Source organism: Ruditapes philippinarum, unplaced genomic scaffold (genome assembly GCF_026571515.1).
Source record: "Ruditapes philippinarum isolate M1 unplaced genomic scaffold, ASM2657151v2 ctg544_1_1_1_1, whole genome shotgun sequence".
Taxonomy (NCBI): domain Eukaryota; kingdom Metazoa; phylum Mollusca; class Bivalvia; order Venerida; family Veneridae; genus Ruditapes; species Ruditapes philippinarum.
In genome coordinates, this window is record NW_026855242.1 from 492,242 (window position 1) to 508,049 (window position 15,808).

The following is a 15,808-nucleotide window of genomic DNA, read 5'->3' on the forward strand; positions in this document are numbered from 1 at the left end:
GACTAAACAATTCCACTAGAGCAATCTTTTTTAGAAACATTAGCAATTTTTGCTTTCAACCGTACTTAAATATTTTAAATTTTAGAAAGTTTCGTATATCTTTGTCACGATTACGTATGTCATCACACAGATTATATGTTGAAACAGGTAGATGGCACCAGCCAAGGGCTATTCCTTATGATGATCGCAAATGTTCTGAATGTAATGTTTTAGAGGACGAGTTTCACTTTGTTTTACAATGTAATAGATATATTAACCTAAGAAAGCAGTTTATATCGCCATATTATTGGAGACACCCAAATATGATAAAATTTATTGCTCTTATGAACTCTGATAATGATACTATTATAAAACGTCTTGCATGTTATATTGAAAAAGCTTTTAATGTGAGGAACAACACTATTTTCATTCAACGTTATTAAGGTACTTAAGGTGCAGTAAACTTTGTCAACTGTGCAACTTAAGTAATTGTAAAATGAAATTAGTAAATATATCTTTTATTTTAGTGTATACACGATATTGCTAAGCAACTATTTGTTTTACCATATGTCAATCTTGTTGCCTTCGTTTTTCGGACAAGGCTGACAAATATGGTCTTCTCAGATAATATATTATCTTACTCATTCAGCGAATCATTGTTACCAGAAATACTAAAATCGTAATATGCTTTATTTTCGGTAAACTGCATATATCACTTAGTTATTTATGTATTTTGGACAGTTTATATTCATATCTGTCTTCAGTTTTCATTTCTATATGTTTGTAATTATGTAAACTGTTATATATGCAAAACTCTATACCTTTTGCTAAATAAGTTTTGTTTACTGTTACGTACACTGATACGGAAATATGTTCGTTAATATTATTTATGCAGGTCTTATATGCTAGTATGTAAATTGCCATATTTGTAATTTGTACTGTGCATTTTGCCACATGGGTCGTTGACCTTCTGGTTTGATATGAATAAAACTTTGAAACTTTGAAACTTTTTATTTAACCAGTTTAGCATAAAAAATATATATTGATTTTATTTTTTTTTTACCAGAAACATACAAAATAAAGTAAAAATTCTATCAGAGCGTTTTCTATAATTTTTCAACATGTTTATTTCGGGATAAGTATTTTAATATCAATAAAGAACCGATATTCAACTTAATGGTCTTAAAGTAACCAAAACGACACGTTTGTTCTCTAAAATAGAAAATTTGAATATAGATGCACTATGTATGTGTTTAACTGATTGTATATGGTTAATTGTATGCCTGTTTACTTAAATGTGTCATTCAAATGGCGCAAAATGGTTTGTGAAGCTCAAAATTCGAAGCCAATTACTGCAGATTGACATAAAACGGGACACTTTCATTGCCATCCCTTTAATACATTTTTGTAATATCTGTCTTTCCAACAATACCTATTACGTAAACATATATGATTACGTACTGGTCATACAAATATTCCAAGAAAATCAACATAGTTGGTGAGATTTTAACAAATTGTCTGCATTTTAACGAATACTATGCCGACAATAGCCAGAGACTACACGTTTTCCTCGCTTATAGCACCGTGCTTCATAATTTATGTCTCAGATCTACAAAAGTAAATTAAGTAAAACATGAAAGTACGCATTTCTGGCTTTTATATGTTTATAAGCTGAAATAAAACTGTTGTTAAAAAACGACTAATATTTGTAAGTTTATACGTTATATTGTTCGACGAAAGTAAAATCAAAAGCACAGTTTTGATAAATATAGATTAATACCAAAAAATTAAATATCAATAAAAGATTAAATCAGAAATAAAAATCGTTTGATAGTTTTACGAGGGGTGCTCTAAGTGTATTATAATTTCAATACTATCATAACTTGCCTCAAAGCACTCTGATTCATTTTTCCTCTAACGTTCCATTCCTACAAAATGGAAGACTTTGGTGTGGTCTGCAAACCATACCTTTGTGTGGGTTACCTTACATTCATCGTCTTCTTAACATGTGGGATTTTCGGCTGTATATGAACTGTAATGTGTGTGTTCAGCTATTCTCAGATAAAAGCGTAATGTATTAGTAACTGGTGTAGGTAAAAGCAAGAAGAAAAATAAAAAAGAAAGAAAAGACAACTACAAAACAACAAACACACACCACAGTTTTAAAACAATTGTAGCTAATTTCAGTGGCAAGCGATATTCAGACTTTCTAACATAACATTTAAGTTTGTTTGGTTGACAAACACAACTTCTACAATTTGAAAACGAAATACAGTACTTTTTGTAAAAGTCATCTTAACCGTTGTTTTGTTGTTATTTTTTTTCAATTTATATACTTTATGCAGTATTCATATGACAATTTATGCAATGTCACTAAACTGGACACTGAATCATCCCTTTCCTTTTCATAATTAGGTTCAAGTGTCTCGTTATCAGGAGATTTTCCGTCCAATTACTCCCTGTATTAAATGCGTCGTGATCATGAAGACATATGTAGATGCTTTTTTTGTATTTAATAAAGCCTTTTTTAAAAGTTATAAACAACTCTTTTATAATCTTATATACTCGTTTTTGTTTATGAGGAACAGCCAAGTAATGTATATAAAAATGATAATTAAAACGTTAAAAAATCATCGTAAGTTCATTGTAGTTATTATTGTAGGAGTAACATATATATAAAAGCATAAGGAGGATACTTAATAAAATATGATAAACAAGATCAACAAGGAAAGGCGGCGTTCAATGAACGCTATGAATTATGAATTACTATGAATTATTGTTAATTAGGAGACATGTTCCTTCAAATTTAGAATGTTTAAATGCAAATTATTTTGTATAGAATAGTTTCATAAGCAATCAAGTATAGACAGTCCAAGAGACACAAGGGCATCGTGAAGAGTTGTGTATATTAATCACATAATATTTGTTATTTTATCCATGTGAGACAAAGTGACAACAATAAATCATTTTGTAGTAATTAAATAAACAGGTGCGATATTGGAATTAAGAATGACTGTCATAAATTCCGTAGCCCTATTTGAGTAAAAAATGTATAACACTTTTCATTTTAGGTAATTTTGCACAATTCTAAAATAAAAATAAATAAAAAATAAATAAGTAAAAATTAAAGAAAAAAAAAACGAAAAAAAAACCGACAAAAAAGCCCCACCAAAAACAAAACAAGAAAACGGAATATATATAAGAGAAAGATCTGAAATTTAGCGCACTAGTTTTTGGTATAGATCTACATGAAATGATATAAATACTATCGAAAAATAAATTCATTCCAGTCCGGTCATGTCAAAAAACCTCAATGAAATATTTGTGTATATTATATTTAGACATCATTTAACCCTTCTCTCATGAGCATATAGTGAAAAATGGCCGTTTTCATTGAAAAGCCTCCTGCAACAAGTTCAAACTGCTATGAAACTATGAAAAATGCTTCAATACTAATCAAACTTGGCACAAATGTTGACTGGAACATTGCCTTTGTAACGACAAGCTCAGTCTTAAATTTCCTGTTACCATGGCAACGAGGGGACATCTCAAAATTGCCAAAAATCACTATTTTGGGTTGATTTTTTTCCCATCAACTCAATGGATTGAGATAGAGTCAAAGGCTTTTCAGTGCTGGTTACAGAATGCAATAAAGATCGCTTAACACTTAAAAATAGAAGAAATATTTCGGTGTCAGTTTGATTAAATTTGCACTTCATCCAGATCGGAGAAAATAATTGATTTTATCAACTTTACGAAGGTTAGTCATTGGAGCCATCTTTGATTTGGACCGATATATCTTTAACGAGTATGTAACGTTCATATCTATTGTTACAGAAAATATAAAAATTGGCGTGCATACTTCATACTTGACTTGCATTTTGCTAAAATCTGTTGTTGTTTTTTTAGCAATCATGTAAGGAATGTCTAGTTTGGAATAATCCGTAACTACGACAACAAGACGCAAACAGGTATTTTTGCTTCTAGCATCATGAAAACATGAAAGCAATGTATCTTAAAGGTAAACGATCATCAATTATTATTTATCTATTGTTGCCAAATGTAAGCACTCGATAGTTATGTGCTTATTGATTAACACGAAGTATTAAAAGATTGTCTTTGCTATAACGATCAATATTTTTTATTTCAAAATAGATTACGTTCTAAAGCAAATGTGTATGTTCCGTGAAGTATTAAGCTCGAAATGGCAATTTGCATGGAATTTATAGAAACTAAAATACTTGATATATGATTTTATATAAAACTTTATGAAACCAAGTGTTAAACAGATAAGGCTAACCTGTAAACGAAATTGTTAACTTTTGAACATACATAGAACAAAACGAAACACGCTATTTTTTAACAAAATAAATGCATTGGCTCTTCCTTCTGATTATTAATAAACAATGCCGTTGACAAGAGCGCCCTTACAAAAAGTTCATCCAGTATGTTTAATCCAATATGGTGAATTTACATATACTAACCTGTCTTTGCACTAGAGAGAACTTCATCTATAAAGGTTTCTGCTTTAATTGATAAAGGTTTCTACTTGAATTGATGGAAATATGATTGATAGTCCAGGTTTGTACCGATGGGTATTAAATTAATTTTACAATGCCTTGTAATTATTAGTAGTTTCATTAGAACGTACCATTATCATTTAACTTGGTTTGAACAAATAATCACAGTTTTATTTGATAACAATTATGATATTTATGGTGAAGGAAATGATTTGTTCTAATAACTATCTCTGATTGTCAAACCTTATATGAAAACTAAGTACAAATCTGTTCCATGATCAATTGCATTAAATTTATATCATTTCCCACTCTTTAATCGTAAATGAAGTTGAAATGTTAATTACTCTGCGGCATTTCTTCAAAGGACGACTAATCAAATCAGGTTGTTGACATTTGTTAATATAATTAGAATCACTTGTGAAATTGAACATGCAAATCAACTTGAAACAGAAATGTTGATGACATAGATCTGTGTTCAGTATTGAAACTAAAGTCTATCGCTTTGTTTAAGCCATGATTTATACCATTTCGTGTATAATAGTAAACACCAAACATGTTTTGATGTGAATGTACATGACTATATAATGAGACAAATACTAGTAACACATATTTTTCGAATTTAATTATAAAACAGTGAAATCTGTGTTAAGTACTTATGATATATACCGAATGTTACACAAGTACTGTTTTGCAATGATTGTAGTGTATTGAGCGGGGGCGTTAGCTGGCAATTTCTAACATCGTTCACGAGCGGGCTCAATCAAATCGTGCCTGCAAAATTATCATTTTTCCGTTATTGGCGTTTTTATGTATTCCGGTTTTACTTCTTGTATTGGTTATATATAAAAATGCATCCTGTTCATGAATTTACATTGTGGTGTTCAGAATAGCAACTAACTGGGTGAAATTCATTTACTTTTGCATAGCATTTAGCATACTCATACAGTTATTGCAATAAAGATATATTAAAATTCTACTCTCAAATTGAATTCTTAAATATTTCTCATGTAATATTGCAAAATTATTGCACAATGTCAATGGTTTGTAAATCTACACATGTTATTTTGATTATTAACTTTCAAACATGGAATCAAAAGGCAAAACACTACGTTTCATTCATTTTCTAAATCAAGTGATTCCAAAATCATAACCTATTAAATTTTACGCGATGTAGATTAACAAATGTTTATCTGCATTTGTAAATGTTCGGACATTTAAATTTACAACACCATTATTTCATTATTTCAATAGCTTAGCGTTTAATCTAATTACCGTTGAGATCTATATTATCTGTAACACTTCATGTCAGTAACAATAACACAAAAACTAAACTATTAAATCATCTTTTTAGTTGGCAAAACCCTTCTTTTCATAGAAGGTGAATACTGATATTCTAGAATCTCAAATTGTTCCATCGTCTTACTGTTTGCAGATGGTCGTCTGCACGAATAAGGGACTGTATGAAACTTTCTGTCACTACTACAGCTCGTATAGGGTTCCTGTAATAATCAATGTAAATGTAGACAATTTTTAAATTTGTAAATACTTATGAATTTTATAGTACAATGGCCACATTCAAGAGTATCACACTAATAATACGATCAATTAACTAGCAGTTATTAGATTGGTTACAAACAATTGTTTTGGTCAAGTGCAACAAACTATAAAGCGCCAAGAAAAACAGAATTGCCTATAATTGGCCTCACAAGTTTATTTTACTTAATTTTTTTTTCTAGACCGGATTGTGAAACATCATTTAAGACTATTATTAAAACAAATAAAATGCTAATAGTTTTAAAAAATAAGCAGCAAACTCCTTGATAAAGAGGGGTTTAACACCTCGAAACGTTGGAGGTTGAAAACTTTGTGGAATAGATAGTTATAACATTTTTAAGTTTTCGTCATTTCATACCTGCTTGTCTGTTATTAACGGAGAATAGGGGCTGTAGTCCGGCGTCATCATCGGTGTTGGTGCTGGAAGAGGACGAACTGTAGAGGACACTGAAGATGTTGATAGTCGAGAAGATACGGACATTGCTCGACGACGGAATGGCCGTCGGGGCAAATCATACTCATCATCATCCTCCTAGAGTGAACATAAAACTGACATTTTATCTTGACAATTAATTCGATCAGAGAGAGTTTAAACGAATAAACGCCTAAAAGACAATTTTAATTGTTCAATATATATTGCCACTTAAAGCCTTAATAGATTATTTAGGTTCATCGTTTTCAAAAACATATCTAGTAAGTCAAAGATCATTTATTTACTTTTTTCATTCAGGTTTTACAAACAATCAGCCAGTCAAACTTTGTAAATATGTACCTAATATAACATTATTTTCCTCTCCTCAGAAACAACAATATAAAATATCGCCTTCACCAAGTGTACCAAATGATGCCTTTTATTGGGAACTTCAGGATAAATCGATAAAAGCAAACCGCCTAAATAGAAGCATTTTTTCAGATAGTTCAAGTTAAATTGAAAATCAATATCGCGCCAAGATACATTCGCCAGACATATAAATTTTGATAAAGTATCTTTTAACTTAAAGACTACTATGACAACAAACATGCATTTAATGTCTACACTAATTATGATTTACAGACTGAAAACCTTTAACATTTAAAATTTAACTTAACGTTAGGAAAATGGCTTAGAAAATATTGATTTAGGCTTTGAGACACATCGTTTTTTTAAACTTAGCTTTTTTGCGCGCATACAATCTCAGTAAAATAGTAACAAATAGATATTTAAATAGCTTTATTCCTGCTTCTATGAATTGCCAATACTTTTCGTACTTCGTTTGATCTAGATTTTCAGCTTGAATACTTTATAAACACATTAAAGTGGATTGGTCTACAATGGGCATATTTTCTATAAATATGTCAATATTGATAAAAACAATAGAAATGTATCGTTTGTCTATTCTTTTTAAACATTACCTAAAGATAAAACGTTTTTAGAGTTATAAGTGATTTAAGGTAGTACACCCCTAATGCACTATCTTCACTTTCAAGAGTATTCAAATAGGCTAGAATCACTGTAACGTGTATTGAAACTGAGTGGCGTGGGTTCAAACCCTAGAAGGGGCAACTTTTTTTTTCTTTTGAACATTTTTTATTAATCTCTCAGATCCCTAATGGAAGAAAAAAGTGTTTGATTTTAATTATATGATTGTAGGTATTTAATTACTAAATAATGCCAAATTTAATAGCAACTATGATACCAGATATTTTAAAAAAAGTTTAATAAAATAAAAACTACACGGTAAAAGTATTTCATATTTTGCAAGACCAACCAATATACAATTAAGAAAATTTAGGCCAACTTTGAAATCAGCCGCCCCTCATTGTGAAAAATTTTAGGGATATTTTAAATAAAGCTTTTACATAGGGAAATGGTCAAATAAGTGTTAAAAGTGGGTGGGGTAGGATTACATTTTAATACATATAAAAAACATTTCGTTTAAAAACACTCATTTTGCTTATTTGATTTGTTACCTTAATGTCACTATTTGTTTCTTAACAATGAGCAATAGGAAAACTTTTCATAATGATGATTTTATAGATTATTTAGAGTTTTCTCATTTCTGGAAAAAAAGCCTTACTAATAGCAAAGTTTTAGTTCAGAAAAATGTCCATAACTCATAACCACACGATAAATTTTGTTTAAATTTTGCATATATGTGACATTTAAGGCATATAACAGTCCTATGTTGTCAATTTTACAGTTCGTTATAGTGCCCATCAGGGGTGTTTTACCTTAATATGAACATTCATTGTAGAGCAAATTATTATCTTTTATAGAGCAATTTATAATCTGCAATATAAGATATGTAATGTCGTATCATGTATCTCACATTTATAAACAACATTTAAAATGGTTTGTTGTCAATAATTATACTTAATAATATATCAACATAATTAAATATAGTATTACAGGCCTTCCGTTATGGACCAATTCACTTTAAAAACAATTTTAATTTGCTATTGCATTAGAATATGTGCTTTACCTTTACTAACAAGTATAAAGCAAAGCTAGCCTGCACTTACAATTTTACCAAGAACTATATGTCAGTAGCTCATTTTTTATTTGATATTGAAATAAAACTTAAACAGGACAAGGCCTTAAGCGAGGAAACATCACTTTTTCCAAAACTTTATTTTTTTTCTCTCAGTACATATGAAAAATAACATACTGTACTGTCATCTTCATTAAATGATATTGCCAGTTCGGATTCTGCTGCCTTTCGTTTTCTCATTTCCACCAACACTCGGAACTATTCTTTCGAATTCTCGATCTTTTTCATCAGTCTATGGTCATCTTCGCTGTGGTCACTGCGTTTAGCAACGAGTTTATGTTTAAGGTTTTGTAACTCTTGGTGGATCATCGACATTTTCTTCTGTAGCTTATACAATAAGCGTAAATAAAATAAAATGTTTCACATAGTAACGTGAAGAAACTAAATACAAATACAATAAATACAACAACTGTTTCTCTTTTACAATGTAAGAAGAAAGATCAACGAGAAAGAGCGACATTCATATATCCCCCATATACAACATGAAGAACAAAACAAAAAAGAATGACTGTATACAACTCATATAAAATTTAAAAAAACTAATGACAGACATAACCTATTGATCTTCATTAAAAGCAGGAGCATTATGTCTTGTCTCAGATGGTTTGTAAACTTACTAAGTCGTGAGAGACAGTGATAAAATATTGATGACAATCAGTTACGAAAGGTCTTAGGTACTTTATGTCAATTTAAGTCTGGAGGATGTGATTGGTGATAAATGATCGTTAGCAAAGTAAAATGTTTTTATGAGCTTTAATTGCAGTTTAGTTAGATACTATATAATTTTATTTTTGTCTGCAATAATATTCGCCTAGAAAATACACCTCTTCATTAAACTGTAAAGTTGGTTTCCGTTTTCTGTATTTAGTAATGAATAAATAAATAAAAACTTAAAACAAAATTATTTTTAGTAAAAATATGTTGAGCATTAAATGTAGGACACTATTTATATTTTTTGGTACATTCAGGTTAAAAACACACAATAGTGGCAAGTCTTTTTAATTTCATAAAATACATTAAACAAGATATTTCGAATTCAGCTGTGTGCCTATTTGATGATGAAACCCAAAGCTCCAAAAAGCTGCTCTGTACAATGTATTATGGTACAAGTCGACGTTATACAAGTGATAAAAATGTTTTAAAATAATTAATTAATTATATGTATAAGCGCTAAATTAGACGTGTTGTTATAGACGGTGTATTTGGGTTACATACACAGGTACTTGCCAACACACTTCTTGAAGAGATTATAACATAATTTATCATAGAGTGATGAGTGTTGTGTTGTACAACCTAAGCTATAGCACATTATATATTAATATAGAAAGATACCTGATGAAATACGCAACTGCTTCTTGCAGTATAAAAATGTGTTTGCATCAAATAAGACACTTCATAAATGTATTGTGTGCCAAGAGAAATGAAAAAGTAAGGAAAAATATTGTTTTGTGAAGATTTAAAGGAAACCATTTGCAATTAAAACTGAATGTCATTTTTAACATAATTAAAAAAATCGATCAATAGCTTAGTTAATATGTGGGTTACTAAGGTGTGTGCACCAATAACATTTTAACATTAAAGTAGGGTATATTTCTAAGTTTAAACAAACATGTTTATGCCACCTCAGTTTGTCATTTTAAGCAAGTAATTGACAGCTAACCTGTTTAATAATTACTCCCCTGAAGATCCACTCAAAAAGTCAAAATTTACCTGTGCGACTGTCTCATCTGGTCTGATTTCTGTGCTGAGTAGAGTAAGATCAAACTTTTTGTTTGACTGTTGATCTCCTGGAATATGCCTGTGACCCAGTTGTTCATACATAGTTTCCATCTATAAATATGATAGATGTTATTGCAACATACATTAAGTCAATAAATAGAAATTTAATTTATAGACAGTTTTGGTGAAACATTATACGTCTTCTGTAGGTTTGCATAAAGAATTGCCAGAATGAATGCACGAAACATTGACTGTATTAGTAAATCATTACCGGTATCATTCACCATATTGTGATCAAAATCAAACACAGTCTTGAAGTATAAATTTGAAAATTTATTCCAATTTCCTATTTACTGATCACCTAATGATATAACAGCAGTATGATTAAACTTAATCATTTACAATTTAAAAGCCCATTCATGTTGCTTAAATTATTTATATACTCCCAGGTTACACGAAACATAAATATAATACATTATGTCAGATCATGTATATAAAATAGAAATAGATATCGCAGTGTTTCTTCACTTCAGTGTTTTTATAGTTTTCTGATCCTTTGGGATCATTGACGCCAGCACCATTAAGTGTTGAGAATTGAATACCGCTCAAGCCGGCGCTAGGAGACATGGGGGATGTTGCACCTATTCATTATCCCTCATGTACAGACTCAGTCAAACCGAGTCTGCAATTTTGATGTTATTTTGTTGTGATTAATGCTTCCGTGGGATCACTTTGTTTCCAGATTATTGAACAGGTCGAAACATGGTGTACGAAATATCCTCAGAACTTTATGGTCATTCTATGTCTCTTCAAAAATACTGTCAAATGTTAAGAATGAAATATCTTTACTTGAGAATTCATTTTTGCAATTACTGATCAGCAATTTGTAAAATACAACTCTTTTTTTATTTATTTCATATAATGACCAGTACAATCAACAGAAGAAAAACTTAATTCGTTTTTTTTCATTTCTAATGTTTATAGAATTAGCTAATTGAGATAAAGAATGTTAAGATAGAATCCGTTACTACGACAACAAGATGCTTACAGGCATTTTGTTAACAGGTATTTTGCTACCAGCATCTTGAAAACATCAAAACAATGTAAGTTTAACAGAAGATTCGCGTCATCGATTACTGATCTATTGCTAACGTGTTGCCTTTCATTACTGGAGTCTGATAATACTTGAAAGCGTTAATTTCATTAATTAAGACATTCTATGTATCTTCTAACGAAATACTTCACTCCTTAAATTGTTTGTAGAAAAACATCTGCTATATCCTAATATGTATATATTTCGTTTTGAAAGGAAGACACAGGTTAAAATATTATAGTAATAAATTCCAACCATAACACTCCCACCAAGGACATCTATTTTAATTACATGGCAAAGTAAACCGAAATCATTACATTGAGGGCTTTGCTATCATCATTGCATTATATAAATACACCTGCAAATAAATATAACTATAAGATTGTTAACATTAACCCCGCAAAATATCTTGAATGTCATTGTTCATCTTTCAATCTTAGCAAAACCAATCATTAATGTTGCAGACAATTTCAAAAATAAATACTGGCTGAATAGAGAACCGTGCAGTGCACGAGTCACATTGGTATAATATGTTGCCTACAGCAGGTTAAAGGTTAACACCCATTTCAAAAACGATTAAATATCTGGAAAAAAGTGATTCTTCGGAAGCATTAAAATCAGCAAGACTACATGAAAATTGCAGACTCTGTTTGATTGAGCCTGTACATGAGGGATAAAGAAAAAGTGCATCACCCCCACGTCCCAAAGCATCGGCTTGACAGGTACTAAATTTTCAATACTCAAAAGTGTTGGAATCAATTATCTCGAAGGACCAGAAAAATAAAACAACACTGAAATGAAGTACGGAAAAGACCCTTTCCTTTGGATTTCGCTAAGCAGACTTGCTCATTGAAAAGTCTTTATAAATTCCCTTGGTATTGTAATGTCTTTATATAAAATTTTTCATCGCCTGATAATTATGTGAAGTTCGTTAATAAGACTTTCGACGGCATGTGAAAGTGAAACTGTCAGATTTGAATACAGCAACCATTTTCAGAAATAATTGTAATTCGTAAAAAACATTCTTTGAATATAGCACATTGCTTCTTATTAGTTGTTTTTCTTTTTATACAAAATAAAACATATTAGGAATGATAGTGCATTATACACATACAATTCTACAAAACAAGATAATTTCAGCTTATATGGCTGTGATTAGTGATCTGTGAGGTGGTAATGGTATAGTCAAGTTTTCTCATAAGAACCATGAAGAAAGAGGAGACTTAATTCAGCCTCTATTATTGTGTCTTTATGAACAAGAACGTTGGCAAAGAGCATCTAAATTGTCTGAAGAAACATCTTTAATATTGAACAATAGACATCAATTACGTCTAAGAGACAAGTTACTGATTGCTTGTTTCAGAGCATCGTTAAATGTTAAGTATATTGATTACCCAACGTTTGTTACCACATCCCTATCAGAAGAAGTGACACAATCAAATCTTGTTACAGGAGTGAAATAAAAATCACAGAGGGGTGATTGGGAATTCGAAATGACAGCGATCTATATAATCATGGGCTATTCTTTTTAGAGCGTGTTTGTTAATGTTGTAGTTTGTTTGGCGTCTTGTTGTTATCTTTTGTACCTCTTCAAACTTTTTAAGTTTCCTCTCTTTTTCAATTGTATGGTGTAAGCGGTGCCCAACTGCATGTTTTCCGTTGTTTGGTGTTGTGAACGGCGTAAACCGTGCATACGCCATAACTTAATCCTATAAACGTACACTTTCTTGTATATGTTTAGTTTTATTTGGTAAGTTTTCACTTTGTCAAATTTTATACCACCATATTATAATGAAGATATCCTAGTCTATATAAAGGATTGTATGACCAACACCGTATGTTAATCTTGACTTCAAAAACGTTATGTCCAATGGACTTGAAATCGCCTGCCCCAATATTGCAAAATGAGTTACTTGTTATTGTACGTAAAGAAAGCCCAATATAACTACGATGTTTCTTTCGAAGATAATGGAACCAGAAACCAGTGGTGCTGTTTACATCAAGTAATAATTTGTATTAACATAATCTCATTTGGTTTGGTTTTAAATATATTAATTGCTTGGCTCGTCTAGAAGTCAAAATAGTATGTATACATTTTACTTTTAAAATTAATTATATTGGTAATTTGATTTTATAACTAACTTAATTCATTGATATTTTCGTTTAAGTCGTTCAAGCGAAATTAAGTACTAAATTGTTGTAAGCCAAACATGCCAGGAGCAATGATCGATCTCAGCAGTGATAGATAAAATTTCCAAATACTTAAAATTTTACGAAAGATTTTGAAGCCAGAAGTATACTTTTAAAACATTTACCCTCTTTTTTAAATGCATAATTAAATTTAATAACTTTTTATGAGTAATCTGCATAAGAATGATCATAATATTAAAATAATCGTGAGAATATTTTCAAGCTCCTGCCAATAATGTATGATTTGAGTTGGCAAACATATTAAAGGAAATAAAAGTGAATGATTCTGTATATGCACAACATAAGTAGAGAAATTTATGGTAATTAACAAAATGTAATTGCAAAGATAGGTTTAGATTTTATGCACTGTTACTTTCCACAATGACAATTGATATTTTAATCAAACATTGTAATTGTTGTTCTCTGATATTCTTAAAATATCTACACTATATAAATATAAGCCTACTAATCATAAATGATGTACACTTTTCTAATAAAGAAGGAAAACCCTACAATAATTGAACGGCTTGTATTTGTCAGGAGTTAGCTTTTGACTGGACCTTTTCTGTATAAATGATAAACAATCATATCTGTCTGTTTAGTGCGTAGTAAGTGTAAACAAGTATACTGGCTAATTAACTGTGTGGTATGTCTTTTCATGTTATATTATGATATTGTATATCTAAATCCGATTCATTGCCCTTTGATACGATAACAAATTAACTTAATTCAGAAGTTCAATAAAATTGTGCCCCTTGTTGCTGGGGTGTTGCCTTTTATGACTGAGACATCAATATTACAGCCGCCGCTTACCCCTGCGTGATTGCAAGAAGTAGTAGACTAAATGGGTTCGAATAATTGGAAACAAACAAGCACAAAGAAGCATATTGAAACTATAAAATATAATGAAGAAATATACTCAACTTTAATTTGAACATAGATATGTCAGTATGATTCATATCAATATTTGTGTAAAAAGTGTATAAACACTTTTCAATTAAGTTATCTTTTTCACAATTTAAGAGCCATGTCAACATGGCCATCCCCCTCCGAATGTGTTTGCTCATTGGAAGAATGTATATGTAGTAGAGCAGAATAATTCAATTTTAAGAGGTCTTTTGGTAATGAAAACTGATGGCTGAAGTGATTACAGATTTGAAACCTGTGAATACTGATGGATGAATATAACAAAGGGCAATAACTGAAAAATAAAGGAAAGAAGAGGAAGAGTTATCACTCTTGTGCACTTCACACCTACTGAGTGAGATCTATGCACCTATGAAGTTTCATGTTGATATCTCAAAGGTTTTTGAGTTATGCTCTGGACAAAAATTAATTTTGAAAACAAAGGGCAATCACTCAAAAATTATGCAGGGTAGAGTTATCATTCTTGTTCACTGCACTCCTCCTCGATGACATCCATCCACCTATGAAGTTTCAAGTTGATACCTCAAATACTTTTTGAGATAATCTCCGGACAAAATGAGTATGAAAAAAAACAAAGGGCAATAACTCAAAAATTATGTAGCGAAGAGTTATCATTCTTGCGCACAGCATTTCTGCTCAATAAGATCTATCCACCTATGACATTTCATGTTGAAATCTCAAACACTTTTTGAGTTATGCTCCACTCAGGTGAAAAATTAAGTATGAAAAATAACAAAGGGTAATAACTCAAAAATTATGAAAGGTAGAGTTATCATTCTTGTGCAATGCACACCTCCTGAGTGAGATCTATACACCTATGAAGTTTCATGTTGATATCTCAAAGGCTCAAATGCTCTGGACAAAAATTAATTTTGAAACATAACAAAGGGCAATAACTAAAAAATTAGGCAGGGTAGAGTTATCACTCTTGTGCACTGTACTCCTCCTCAATGAGGTCTATCCACCTATGAAGTTTCAAGTTGATACCTCAAATAATTTTTGAGATATGCCCCGGACTAAAATGTCGAACGGAAGGACAGACGGAAGGACGGAAGGTCGGACGGACGGACGGAGACTATTTCTATATCCCCCGCCGCCTTTTGGCGGGGGATAAAAAAAAAGAAATGAGAGAAAGGTCTGAAATTTAGCGCGCAAGTTATTGGTTTAGATTAACTTCAAATAACATTAAAATATTGAAAAATAAATTCCAGTCCGGTCATGTCAAACCACCTTAATGAAGTATCGGTGTACATTAACACATCATATGATATAATCTACATACACCAATAAAGAAT